This window comes from Arachis hypogaea, chromosome 4 (assembly GCF_003086295.3).
Source record: "Arachis hypogaea cultivar Tifrunner chromosome 4, arahy.Tifrunner.gnm2.J5K5, whole genome shotgun sequence".
In the NCBI taxonomy this organism is placed as follows: Eukaryota; Viridiplantae; Streptophyta; class Magnoliopsida; order Fabales; family Fabaceae; genus Arachis; species Arachis hypogaea.
This window is the reverse complement of record NC_092039.1, coordinates 55,374,156-55,388,747: the sequence shown is the minus strand read 5'-3', so window position 1 is coordinate 55,388,747 and position 14,592 is coordinate 55,374,156.

Sequence of the window (14,592 nt, the reverse complement as noted above, 5' to 3'; positions counted from 1 at the left end):
TTTGGATCTCGGCCTGGCGCCCTTTTTAGATTGCAAGCATGCCATGACCTTGGTAGCTCTTGCCCTTCGAGGTTGGACACTTTGTAGCAACCTTTCCCAATTCTTCTAAACAACTTGGTATGGTCTTTTGGCTGCTAGCTTCTCTTCTCCCGGTCGACTTGTTCCGATGTCATTTCGGATTAGGATGAGATCGTTGTTGCTAGATTACCTTCCGATTATATCTTGAGGCCATTTGACGCTTTAACGCCTCTTCCTTGATCCGAGCTCTTTCTCGGGTTTCTGGAAGTAGGTCGAGTTCTTCCTTTTGAAGTTGGGAGTTGGCCTCTTCACTGTAGTGGATCACTTTGGGCGATCCCTCTTCGACCTCCACTGGGATTATTGCCTCCATTCCGTAAGCTAATCGGAAGGGTGATTCCTTTGTAGTAGAGTGTGGGGTTGTCCGATATGCCCATAGGACTTGTGGGAGCTCTTCAGGTGGGGCTATAGGGAAGTTGGCATGCTTTGGTGTAAAGCTTTGACTTGGTATTTGCTCTGAAGAACTTTGGTTGATCGTTTGTTGTCACTTTTCTTTTTTTTTTTTTTTTATTCGCCTTTGAGAAGAATGTGTGCTTTGCTTAGGGTTTGGTTGCTGTTCCTATTTCTTTTCATCGTTGCTTGACTCCTTTTGTACAAAAGTTCTAGCTTTTGTTTTGGCCTTTTGTTTGAGAGGTGTTCAGACTGTTCGGGTATAGATTGTCGACTTCTTTTTTCTGTGTTCCTGCCCTATTGTTGCCTCCAAAGGGTGCCCCTGGACTTTCGTGCGAGTCCTGGGGTTTCCCTTTTACTACCATGTCTGTCACTTGATGTTTTGCTGTTATTGTCCGAGTTGTTTCCTGATTTGCTTGAGGTGTTTGGTAGTAATCCCATAGTCGACCTATGTCTTTGAGATGTCTACTAAGATCTCGGACAGCATGTCTGATTAGCTGGATTTCATAGTTTTAATGCGTGTTACTGTGGCTGACCCTGAGTACATTCCTTATACCGCCTTTGAGATCGATTTGTTGTGGTCTTGTAATGTAGCCTGGATGAAGCTTTTGTTATTGCCCCTTGGTTGGCTAGTTTTGAAAACGCATCAGCTCGGGCATTCTGCTCCCGAGGTATGTGTCGGACTTCACATTCCCCGAATTGTCCGAGCTGTTGGTGCTACCTGGTTATGAAAGTACATCAGCTTGGGCATTCTATGTATCGGACTTCATTTTCCCCGATTTGTCCGAGCCGTTTTCTGTTTTTGTCCAGGGTCCCCTGGATTGTCCGAGATGTTCTATGGTTTTGTCCAGGGTCCCCCGAATTATCCGAGCTATCCTCTATAGGATTCTTCCAGCTAAGTTTGTTTTCTGTAGGATGCCTTTTATGGCTGGTTGGTCCGAACTCTGATAGTGTGAGCTTGAAAGTATGGGTGGAGTTTGTTGAGAGGTGAGTACGAGGGAGTAAGCGAACTTTTTCTATCTTTTGATAGTTTAGTTCGGCCCCTTGTAGAGCTTTGCTGATGAAGTAAATTGGTTGTTTCCCACTTTCGTCTTCTCTGACTAGTGCTGAGGCTATTGCCCGACTTCCCACTGTGAGGTATAATATGAGTTCTTCACTTTCCCAAGGTCTGGTGAGAATGGGTGGTTGTCCCAAGAATTTTTGAAATCTCGGAAGGCTTTGTTCGCATTCCGTTGTCCTTTCCAAACCTCTCTTCCTTCCTTAAGATACCTCTTTGAGGTGTCTTTTGCAAGATGATTTAGAGATCCTTCCTCCTGCGAATCCTCCATTTATCATATGAACATGTCTCTCAGGGGTGTGAGACGGAAGTTCAGCTCGTCCGACTTCTTCGGTGTGAGGTGGACGTTTAACTCGTCCGACCTCTTCCTTCAAGTTGTCCGACTTCTTTTGTGTGAGGTAGACGTTCAACTTGTTCGGCCTCTTTAATGTGAGGTGGACCTTTGTCCAACCTCTTCGGTCTGAGGTGGGCCTTCAACTCGTCCGACCTCTTTGGTGTGAGGTGGACCTTCAACTTGTCCAACCTCTTTGTTGTGAGGTGGACTTTTAACTCGTCCGACTTCTTTGTTGTGAGGTGGACATTTAACTCGTCCGACCTCTTCCTTCAACTTGTCCGACCTCTTTGGTGTGAGGGGGACCTTTGTCCAACCTCTTTGGTGTGAGGTGGACCTTTGTCCAACCTCTTTGGTGTGAGGTGGACTTTTGCCCGACCTCTTTGGTGGACCTTTGTCCAACCTCTTTGGTGTGAGGTGGACCTTTGTCCAACCTCTTTGGTGTGAGATGGACCTTTGCCCGACCTCTTTGGTCTGAGGTAGACTTTTAATTCGTCCGACCTCTTTGGTCTGAGGTGGACCTTCAACTCACCCGACCTCTTTGGTGTGAGGTGGACCTTCAACACGTCCGACCTCTTTGTTGTGAAGTGGATCTTCAACTTGTCCGACCTCTTTGGTGTGAGGTACACCTTCAACTTGTTCGACCTCTTTGGTGTGAGGTGGACATTCAACGCGTCCGACCTCTTCGGCGTGAGGTGGGCCTTCAACGCGTCCGACCTCTTTGGTATGAGGTGGACCTTCAACGCGTCCGACCTCTTCGGTGTGTGGACATTCAACTCGTCCATCCTCTTTGGCGTATGGACGTTCAACTCGTCTGACCTCTTTGGCGTGAGGTGGACTTTCAGCTTGTTAGACCACTTTGGTGTGAAGTCTGACCTTCGACTTGTCCGACCTCTTTGGCCTTTCTGCTTTTGATTGGGAGAGGTGGTGAGATTTTCTCAGTGTTGCGTATTTCTCGTTAAACATCCACAAGAGATAGGTTTCTCAATTGGTTAGTCTTCTTTCTTCCTGGTTTTTTCATCCTTGTCCTGTGGTGGATTAGGAGAATCCGAGTTTTGAGCTCTTTCCTAGTCGAGAGTTCTCCTCCATGTTGATGTATTTCTCTGCTCGTTCCTGTACCTCGTTCTGAGATGTTTGGGTGCTTCTTGGATATTAAGTGGCTAAAAGGTCCTTCTCATAGACCATTGATGAGACCCCTGATAGCTGCTTCTGTTGGCAGACTTTGTATGTCCAGATATATTTTGTTGAATCTTGTAGTGCTTCCATGATTTCTGTGTTTTGTAGGTTACTTATCTCTCCCGTTTTGGGGTGTGCTTTTGGGGGTGGCGTCCGCATTCTTATGCGACGTTCTATCCTCTAGATCTGGATCATGGTCGTTGTCATGGTCGTCCGCCATGGTGTTGGGATGACTTCCAGGGTCCCCGGCAACGGCGCCAATGTTCCGAGGGTTACCTGAAACTGTAGGTCGATCTCGGATGAGATCTTCTGTGTTGGTCGGAGCCGACGTGTCCGGCAGGTGTACAGCGGCTGGAGCTGATGTGTCTGACTTATTGGACTTGGTGGTGGTGTTGATCCTTCATCCCCGGAGGGTGGGGGGTACCTGCAAGGGACTCCGATGCTTAAGTTAGCAAGGGTATTAAGCAGGTATTGAGTAGAATCAGAGTATGAGTTATACCTGGGTGCTCCAGTGTATTTATAAGGGTGTAGAGTGACCTTCTTAGATAAGATAAGTTAGTTATCTTATCTTATCTTTACCTTATCTTTAAGTGAGGTCATCTTATCTTCAAGGGAACCGCCATTATCTTTCTGGGCTTTAGCTGCCTTTAGATTGGGCTGTGTTCCTTCGTTTTGGGCCTGCTTTGGGCTCCTTTGGCGAGTTGGCCGAGCTCTTTGAGAAGAGGTCGGGCATTTGGCTGAGCTCTCTGAGAAGAGGTCGGGCATTTGGCCGAGCTCTTTGAGAAGAGGTCGGATAGTCTGACCTGAAGAGGTCGGTCAGCTTGTCGCTAAGCATCCCGGGTCGGACAGCTTGACCCAGGGTATGAACAATTCTTAAATTATAAATTCATACTTGAATTAAAATAGAAAAAGTAATAAAATTAATCCATACAAATAGATAGAGCTCTTAACCTTAACAATGGAGGATTAGTTGCTCATGATTGAGAGGGAAAATAAGGATTCAGGTAAATGTACTAAGTTCTAATCTAATGGAATGAAAAGTTAACTAATGGAATCCCTTTTTATAACTAATCCTAATTAATTTAAAATCTAATTATCTAAAAATTAAAAATAATATATTTTCCTAAAAATAAGATTTGATTTGAAATCAGAATAATCAGCAGGTCTTTAGTTGATGGGTGGGGACTACATGTTTTGTCCATTCTGCAGCTTCTAATCTGTGTTTTCTAGGCTGAAAACTAGGTCAAAACTTGCCCAGAAATCACCCCTAGTGTTTTTCTGCATTTTCTGCACGTGGCACATGTCACGCGTATGCATCAGTCATGCATACGCGTCGTTGGTCTTCTTCGCAAGTCACGCGGACGCATCGGTCACGTGCACGCGTCGCCATGGAAAGCTCCAAATCACGCGCACACGTCAGTCACGTGTACGCGTCGCTCGTCGCTGCCATCTCCGTTGTTTCTTGTGTTGCAGAAACTCTACCAAATCTAGCCGAATGTTGCCTAAAATAAAAAAATTGCAAAAGACTCAAAGTAGCATCCATATTGGCTAAAAGATAATTAATTCTTTATTAAACTCAACAAATTAGATGTAAATTCACTAGGAAAAGATAAGAAAGATGCTCACGCATCAATAATCAACTAAATTGTGCATAAATCTCATGATTTTGTATAAAGTTAACAATGTCTGATTGAGTCAAGATAATCATGAAATTCCACTCCAATCATTTATTGTGCAAGAAAGTGCATAAAACCTAATAAAAACAAGTAAAAATGCTTGTAAAACTAGCCTAAAATGACTTGTCATCACAACATCAAACTTGAATCTTGCTTGTCCCCAAGCAAGCACTAAAACATGAGAAAAAGGAATGAAGACAGATAAGCATATATATCCTTATTAGCAAGTAATTGAATGTGGATCATGGGGTTTAGCATATATATCCTTATTAGCAAGTAACAGAGTGCAGCTCCATTATTATCAACTTCCAGATATGAAATGTCTCTCTCAATGCTAACTAGAGTTACTAATTTGAACATTTTTGTTTAGTAATCCTTATTAGATTTTTCTTTTTTTCATTTTTGCTTCAGAAACTTATTCTTCAATTGTTGCTCAGTGTCATGTGTTGCGGTAGCATTTTAGCTCAATTTTTTAATCAACACATCTTCACTACAGACACTTGGCTCACAATTCTTCTTAAGACACTGGTGCCCAGCACCTCTTTGGGTTTACTAACTGTCTTGTAACTAGGTTGCTCTTGATAGTGGACTTTTGGTTGATAATCCCAGGTTAGTTAACCCAAGTTACCAAGTGTTGAAACACTCCTTAGAACCTAATCATCCAAGCAGATCCTAGTACATAGACAACACAGGCATGTGTCTTTAGGTCCAAGCTATTGGTGTCTAGCGTTATTATTTGTTTCTTTCATTTTTGTTGCCTGGTGCACGAAATTGTGATCACTACAACTTCGCACAACTAACCAGCAAGTGTACTGGGTCGTCCAAGTAATAAACCTTACGCGAGTAAGGGTCGATCCCACAGAGATTGTTGGTATGAAGCAAGCTATGGTCACCTTGTAAATCTTAGTCAGGCAAACTCAAATGGGTATGGTGATATACAAATTAAACATAAAGATAAAGATAGAGATACTTATGCAATTCATTGGTGGGAATTTCAGATAAGCGTATGAAGATGCTGTGTTCCTTCCGTCTCTCTGCTTTCCTACTGTCTTCATCCAATCCTTCTTACTCCTTTCCATGGCAAGTTGTATGCAAGGGTTTCACCGTTGTCAGTGGCTACCTCCCATCCTCTTAGTGGAAATGTTCAACGCACTCTATCACGGCATGGCTATCCATCTGTCGGTTCTCAATCAGGCCGGAATAGAATCCAGTGATTCTTTTGCGTCTGTCACTAACGCCCCGCCCTCAGGAGTTTGAAGCTCGTCACAGTCATTCAATCATTGAATCCTACTCAGAATACCACAGACAAGGTTTAGACCTTCCGGATTCTCTTGAATGCCGCCATCAGTTCTAGCTTATACCACGAAGATTCCGGTTAAAGAATCCAAGAGATATCCACCCAATCTAAGGTAGAACGGAGGTGGTTGTCAGGCACACGTTCATAGGTGAGAATGATGATGAGTGTCACGGATCATCACATTCATCAAGTTGAAGAACAAGTGATATCTTGGAACAAGAACAAGCGGAATTGAATAGAAGAACAATAGTAATTGCATTAATACTCGAGGTACAGCAGAGCTCCACACCTTAATCTATGGTGTGTAGAAACTCCACCGTTGAAAATACATAAGAACAAGGTCTAGGCATGGCCGTGAGGCCAGCCTCCCAATGATCAAAAGATCTAAAGAAAAATATTCCAAAGATCCGAAGATGAAAATACAATAGTAAAAGGTCCTATATATAGAGAACTAGTAGCCTAGGGTTTACAGAGATGAGTAAATGATATAAAAATCCACTTCCGGGCCCACTTGGTGTGTGCTTGGGCTGAGCATTGAAGCATTTTCGTGTAGAGACTCTTCTTGGAGTTAAACGCCAGCTTTGGTGCCAGTTTGGGCGTTTAACTCCCATCCTTGTGCCAGTTCCGGCGTTTAACGCTGGGAATTTTGAGGGTGACTTTGAACGCCGGTTTGGGCCATCAAATCTTGGGCAAAGTATGGACTATCATATATTGCTGGAAAGCCCAGAATGTCTAATTTCCAACGCCTTTAAGAGCGCGCCAATTGGGCTTCTGTAGCTCCAGAAAATCCACTTCGAGTGCAGGGAGGTTAGAATCCAACAGCTTCTGCAGTCCTTTTTAGTCTCTGAATCAGATTTTTGCTCAGGTCCCTCAATTTCAGCCAGAAAATACCTGAAATCACAGAAAAACACACAAACTCATAGTATAGTCCAGAAAAGTGAATTTTAACTAAAAACTAATAAAAATATACTAAAAACTAACTAGAACATACTAAAAACACACTAAAAACAATGCCAAAAAACGTACAAATTATCCGCTCATCATTGCCAATTCTAGGCTTTTCTTTCCTTCTTACTTTTCTTCTCTTCCAAGGATATTTATTTATCAAAGATTCACAACAGCACGTAAGTTAACACTAAAGAGACATTCTTTATCCTGCAGCTTTATTCATGAACTTGCTAATCTATTCAAGCACATACCACCACTTATCCCTATTCTAGTTCCTACCACATTGGACTTTTACTTTCTGTTTCAAGCACTTCTCTTATTTATGTAGAAGGGAACAAGACAAGTATTTAAGTAGGATGGGAATGAATCAGTCACCCAGACTAGCACTTTCAAATTGAAAGACAGTAATCAAACAGAATGCAATCAAATTAAGCTACTATTAGTGAGCAAGGTGCATCTAGACTTCCAATTTAGAGCACTTCAAATTAGAGAGAATTAAGTAACAATACAACCTCTCGATGGCATCTTCTAGCTCTCCCTTTGTCATCATCATTCATAGCCTTTGTATCCTTCCTAGTGTCATTGGATGATGGTGCATAGTTCCTCCAAGAGATTCATTGAATTCCTGCAAAGTTCTTAGAAGTTGCTTCTTCCCCAAGCACTTGAAAAATGGTTAATCATGCATGGTTGTTTGTAGGCTTTTGAACTTACTTTGGTGTGTGAACACCAAACTTAGTTCCTTGCCACTGTCTGTGATGCATCAGATGAAACCTTGTGCTTTTATTAAAGAAAACAAATAATAACTAGAAAGTAATCAATGGTTAAGTAGTTTTCTTGATTGTTTAGAGTTAGTGACCATTTATGCAGAGGGTTCGAAATGAGGTTTCAATGAACTTTTTGGTGGGACACCAAACTTAGCTCTCAATATTCACCCTTAAGTTGATTTGGTGTGCAACACCAAACTTAGCTCCTTGTAATGCAGATAAACATACTTAATTCTTTTATTTAATTAGCTAGGAAAAGAGAACTACCTCCGGTTGGGTTGCCTCCCAACAAGCGCTTGTTTATCGTCATTAGCTTCACATTGATTCTCTATTAGGGTAGTTGATGATCATAGTGCCTCAGCTTGTCTACTCTCACTATGAGCCTTCTTCTTGTGCTTTGATGAACAACTTCTGCATGCTCCATTGAGAGTATTTTGCTTACAGTATAATACTCATCAGACTGTGGAGATGTGTCCCACTGTTGGTAGATGAGCTTCACTTTGTTTCCTACTGAGAACTCTTCAGTTGGGATTTTCTTGTTTCTCCACCCTTTTGGAGTCTTTTTCTTACCTTTCTTTTCTTTCTTTGGTGACCCTTCTTTCTTGGCAGCGGGCTTTATGTCATGTGCCTTCTTAGTGATCAATCTTGTAACCTCTTCTTGTAGTTCTTTTTCATCCCTCTCTTCCTCATGACCCTTTAGTTTTTCTTCAATATCAGTCTTTTGCATTAAGGGTAAGCTGATGAATTGTTCCTTGGGCTTTTCCTTTCAGTTTAAGTCTTCCTCCTCAATTCTTATGCAGTGTCTCTTTTCAGCAGGAGGTTGTATCTCCTTAAAGACATGTAAGGTGATCTGCTCATCATGTACCCTCAAGGTCATTTCTCCTTTCTCTACATCAATAATGGCTCTTGCTGTGGCTAAGAAGGGTCTTTCTAATATGATAGAATCATTTCCCTCTTCATCTAGATCCAAGATTACATAATCTGCTGGAAATATAAACTTACCTACCTTGACTAAAAGATTTTCAACAATTCCACTGGGGATTAAAATTGATCTATCGGCAAGTTGCAAGGACACCCTTGTGGGCTTTACTTCTTCTATAAACAACCTTCTCATTATAGATAAAGGCATCAAATTAATACTCAATCCTAGATCGTATAGTGCTTTATCAATGGAAATGTTGCCAATGGTGCAAGGCAACAAGAAGCTTTACTGCACTGCATTCTTGTGTCAAGATCACGGTCTCCTTTTCATTCCATTTTGTCTTATTGTTAATGAGTTCTTTGAGGAATTTTGCATATAAGGGCATTTGCTCCAATGATTCAGCAAGTGGGATATTGATTTCTAACTTCTTGAAAATCTCTAAGAACATGGGAAATTATTGACCTTGAGCTCCTTTTGCAACCTTTGAGGGTACGGCAGAGGAGGAATGTAAGGCTTCATCACTTTCTTCTGTTCTTGTGGATGCTCTTCCATGTCATGCTTTCCCTTCTTTGAAGTTTGTGGCTCTTCCTCCTTCTTCTTAGAGCTCTCCTTGTCATGCTTGTCCTCTTCTACTTGCTTCTGGCTAGCACCTCTGTCGTTCTCCAAAGTTTTCCCTCTCCTTAGTTGAATTACTTTACACTCTTCCTTGGGGTTGGGAATGGTATCACTTGGTAGTGCATTGGTTAATCTTTCAGCCACTGTTTGCTTGGACAGTTGCCCAATATGTCTTTCCAAGTTCCTTAGTGAAACTTCATGGTTCTTGTTAGCCAATTCTTGGTGCTTTATCATTTTTTCCATCATCATCTCCAAATTGGAGATTCTTTAGGATTCCTGGGGTGGTTGTGGTTGATTGTGTGATGTAGATGGTAGATTATAATTGTTGTGGTTAGCTGATGGGTTATTTGGTGGGTAGTAATTGGATGATGGTTGATTGTTTTGGTTAGTGTTTTCATGGTTTTGATGGTTTATCTTTCTGGGGTTGTTTTGGTTTGAGTTTCTCTGCCAAGGTTGCTTGTTTTGGTTCTCTCCCCACCTCAAATTGGTGTGGTTTTTCCACGATGAGTTGTAGGTGTCTCCATGGAAATTATTTTGTCCAGCTCCTTGATTGTTCATGTATTGGACTTGTTCTGGCTGTTGCTCCTCATAGCTCTCTTCTTGTTGTCCCCACACCACTCGTGGTTGAGTTGTAGTGCTCACTGCTGCAAGTAGTAGCCCATCCATCCTCTTTGACATCATTTCTATTTCTTATTGAAGTTGCTAATGCATAATCTTATTTTGAGCCAAGATTGTGTCAACCCCTTCAAGCTCAAATACACCTTTCTTGGGGGCTGTTGCTTGTCTCTCAGAGGAGTAGAAATACTCATTGTTGGCCACCATGTCTATGAGATCATGTGCCTCTTGAGCAGTCTTCATCATTTGTAGAGATTGGAGCACGAAATTGTGATCACTACAACTCAAATAATCCAAAAACTTGGTGTTCAACACCATGGCATAAACACAACTTCGCACAACTAACCAGCAAGTGTACTGGGTCGTCCAAGTAATAAACCTTACGCGAGTAAGGGTCGATCCCACAGAGATTGTTGGTATGAAGCAAGCTATGGTCACCTTGTAAATCTTAGTCAGGCAAACTCAAATGGTTATGAATGATGAATAAAACATAAAGATAAAGATAGAGATACTTATGTATTTCATTGGTGGAAATTTCAGATAAGCGTATGAAGATGCTTGGTCCCTTCCGTCTCTCTGCTTTCCTACTGCCTTCATCCAATCCTTCTTACTCCTTTCCATGGCAAGCTGTATGCAAGGGTTTCACCATTGTCAGTGGCTACCTCCCATCCTCTCAGTGGAAATGTTCAACGCACCCTATCACGGCACGGCTATCCAGCTGTCGGTTCTCGATCATGTCGGAATAGAATCCAGTGATTCTTTTGCGTCTGTCACTAACGCCCCACAATCGCGAGTTTGAAGCTCGTCACAGTCATTCGATCATTGAATCCTACTCAGAATACCACAGACAAGGTTTAGACCTTCTGGATTCTCTTGAATGCCGCCATCAATTCTAGCTTATACCACGAAAATTCCGGTTAAAGAATCTAAGAGATATCCACCCAATCTAAGGTAGAACGGAGGTGGTTGTCAGGCACACGTTCATAGGTGAGAATGATGATGAGTGTCACGGATCATCACATTCATCAAGTTGAAGAACAAGTGATATCTTAGAACAAGAACAAGCGGAATTGAATAGAAGAACAATAGTAATTGCATTAATACTCGAGGTACAGCAGAGCTCCACACCTTAATCTATGGTGTGTAGAAACTCCACCGTTGAAAATACATAAGAACAAGGTCTAGGCATGGCCGAATGGCCAGCCTCCCAAAGAGGGTTCAATCATAAAAACATGATCCAAAGATCTCCAGATACAATAGTAAAAGGTCCTACTTATAGAGAACTAGTAGCCTAAGGTTTACATAGATGAGTAAATGACATAAAAATCCACTTCCGGGCCCGCTTGGTGTGTGCTTGGGCTGAGCATTGAAGCATTTTCATGTAGAGACTCTTCTTGGAGTTAAACGCCAGCTTTGGTGCCAGTTTGGGCGTTTAACTCCCATCCTTGTGCCAGTTCCGGCGTTTAACGCTGGGAATTCTGATGGTGACTTTGAACGCCAGTTTGGGCCATCAAATCTTGGGCAAAGTATGGACTATCATATATTGCTGGAAAGCCCAGGATGTCTACTTTGCAACGATGTTGAGAGCGCTTCAATTGGGCTTGTGTAGCTCCAGAAAATCTACTTCGAGTGCAGGGAGGTCAGAATCCAACAGCATCTGCAGTCCTTTTTAGTCTCTGAATCAGATTTTTGCTCAGGTCCCTCAATTTCAGCTAGAAAATACCTGAAATCACAGAAAGACACACAAACTCATAGTAAAGTCCAGAAAAGTGAATTTTAACTAAAAACTAATAAAAATATACCAAAAACTAACTAGATCATACTAAAAACATACTAAAAATAATGCCAAAAAGTGTACAAATTATCCGCTCATCACAACACCAAACTTAAATTGTTGCTTGTCCTCAAGCAATTGAAAATCAAATAAGATAAAAAGAAGAGAATATACAATGGATTCCAAAAACATCTATGAAGATCAGCATTAATTAGAGGTGTCCAGGGTTCTTAAGCACACTCTTTTTGCCTTGGATCACAACTTTATTTCTTTTTTTTTCTCTCTTTTTTTTCGTTTTTCTCCTTTTTTTTCTTCTTTTTTCGTTTTTCTTCTTCTCTTTTTTTTTGTATTCACTGCTTTTTCTTGCTTCAAGAATCATTTTTATGATTTTTCAGATCCTCAGTAACATGTCTCCTTTTTCATCATTCTTTCAAGAGCCAACATTCATGAACCACAAATTCAAAAGACATATGCACTGTTTAAGCATACATTCAGAAAACAAAAGTATTGCCACCACATCAAAATAATTAAACTGTTATAAAATTCAAAATTCATGCAATTCTTTTCTTTTTCAATTAAGAACATTTTTCATTCAAGAAAGGTGAAGGATTCATAGGACATTCATAACTTTAAGGCATAGACACTAAGACACTAATGATCACAAGACACAAACATGGATAAACATAAGCACTAAAATTCAAAAAAACAGGAAAATAAAGAACAAGGAAATTAAAGAACGGGTCCACCTTAGTGATGGCGGCTTGTTCTTCCTCTTGAAGATCCCATGGGGTGCTTGAGCTCCTCAATGTCTCTTCCTTGCCTTTGTTGCTCCTCTCTCATGATTCTTTGATCTTCTCTAATTTCATGGAGGAGGATGGAATGTTCTTGGTGCTCCACCCTTAGTTGTCCCATGTTGGAACTCAATTCTTCTAGGGAGGTGTTTAGTTGCTCCCAATAGTTTTGTGGAGGAAAGTGCATCCCTTGAGGCATCTCAGGGATTTGATGATGAGAGGGGTCTCTTGTTTGCTCCATCCTCTTCTTAGTGATGGGCTTGTCCTCATCAATGGGGATGTCTCCCTCTATGTCAACTCCAACTGAATAACAGAGGTGACAAATGAGATGAGGAAAGGCTAACCTTGCCAAGGTAGAGGACTTGTCCGCCACCTTATAGAGTTCTTGGGATATAACCTCATGAACTTCTATTTCTTCTCCAATCATGATGCTATGAATCATGATAGCCCGGTCTATAGTAACTTCGGACCGGTTGCTAGTCGGAATGATTGAGCGTTGGATAAACTCCAACCATCCTCTGGCTACGGGCTTGAGGTCATGCCTCCTCAGTTGAACCGGCTTCCCTCTTGAATCACTCTTCCATTGGGCGCCCTCTTCACAAATGACTGTGAGGACTTGGTCCAACCTTTGATCAAAGTTGACCCTTCTAATGTAAGGATGTTCATCTCCTTGCATCATGGGCAAGTTGAATGCCAACCTTACATTTTCCGGACTAAAATCCAAGTATTTCCCCCGAACCATAGTAAGCCAATTCTTTGGGTCTGGGTTCACACTTTGATCATGGTTCTTGGTGATCCATGCATTGGCATAGAACTCTTGAACCATTAAGATTCTGACTTGTTGAATGGGGTTGGTAAGAACTTCCCAACCTCTTCTTCGGATCTCATGTCGGATCTCCGGATATTCACTCTTTTTGAGTTTGAAAGGGACCTCGGAGATCACCTTCTTCAGGGCCACAACTTCATAGAAGTGGTCTTGATGCACCCTTGAGATGAATCTCTCCATCTCCCATGACTCAGAGGTGGAAGCTTTTGCCTTCCCTTTCCTCTTTCTAGAGGTTTCTTCAGCCTTGGATGCCATAAATGGTTATGGAAAAACAAAAAGCAATGCTTTTACCACACCAAACTTAAAAGGTTTGCTCGTCCTCGAGCAAAAGAAGAAAGAAGATAGTAGAAGAGGAAGAAATGAAGGAGATGGAGATGGCTTTGTGGTTCGGCCAAAGGGGGAGAAGTAGTGTTTAGGTTGTGTGAAAATGAAGGAGTGAAGATGGGTTTATATAGGAGTGGAGAGAGGGGTAGGGTTCGGCTATGGGAGGGTAGGTTTGGGAGGGAAAGTGTTTTGAATTTGAATGGTGAGGTAGGTGGGGTTTTATGAATGATGAATGTGAGTGGTGAAGAGAAAGATGGGATTTGATAGGTGAAGGGTTTTTGGGGAAGAGGTGTTGAGGTGATTGGTGAATGGGTGAAGAAGAGAGAGAGTGGTGGGGTAGGTGGGGATCCTGTGGGGTCCACAGATCCTGAGGTGTCAAGGAAAAGTCATCCCTGCACCAAGTGGCGAGCAAAATTGCTCTTCATGCCAATTCTGGCGTTAAACGCTGGGCTGGTGCCCATTTCTGGCATTTAACGCCAACTTCTTGCCCTTTTCTGGCGTTTAACGCCAGTCTGGTGCCCCTTTCTGGCGTTAAACGCCCAGAATGGTGCCAGACTGGGCGTTAAACGCCCATCTGCTAGCCTTATTGGTGTTTAAACGCCAGCAAGATCTTCCTCCAGGGTGTGCTATTTTTCTTTCTGTTTTTCATTCTGTTTTTGCTTTTTCAATTGATTTTGTGACTTCTCATGATCATCAACCTATAGAAAACATAAAATAACAAAGGAAAATAGATAAAATATAACATTGGGTTGCCTCCCAACAAGTGCTTATTTAATGTCAGTAGCTTGACAGTGGGCTCTCATGGAACCTCAGAGATGCTCAGAGCAATGTTGGAACCTCCCAACACCAAACTTAGAGTTTGAATGTGGGGGTTCAACACCAAACTTAGAATTTGGTTGTGGCTTCCCAACACCAAACTTAGAGTTTGACTGTGGGGGCTCTGTTTGACTCTGTTTTGAGAGAAGCTCTTCATGCTTCCTCTCCATGGTGACAGAGAGATATTCTTGAGTC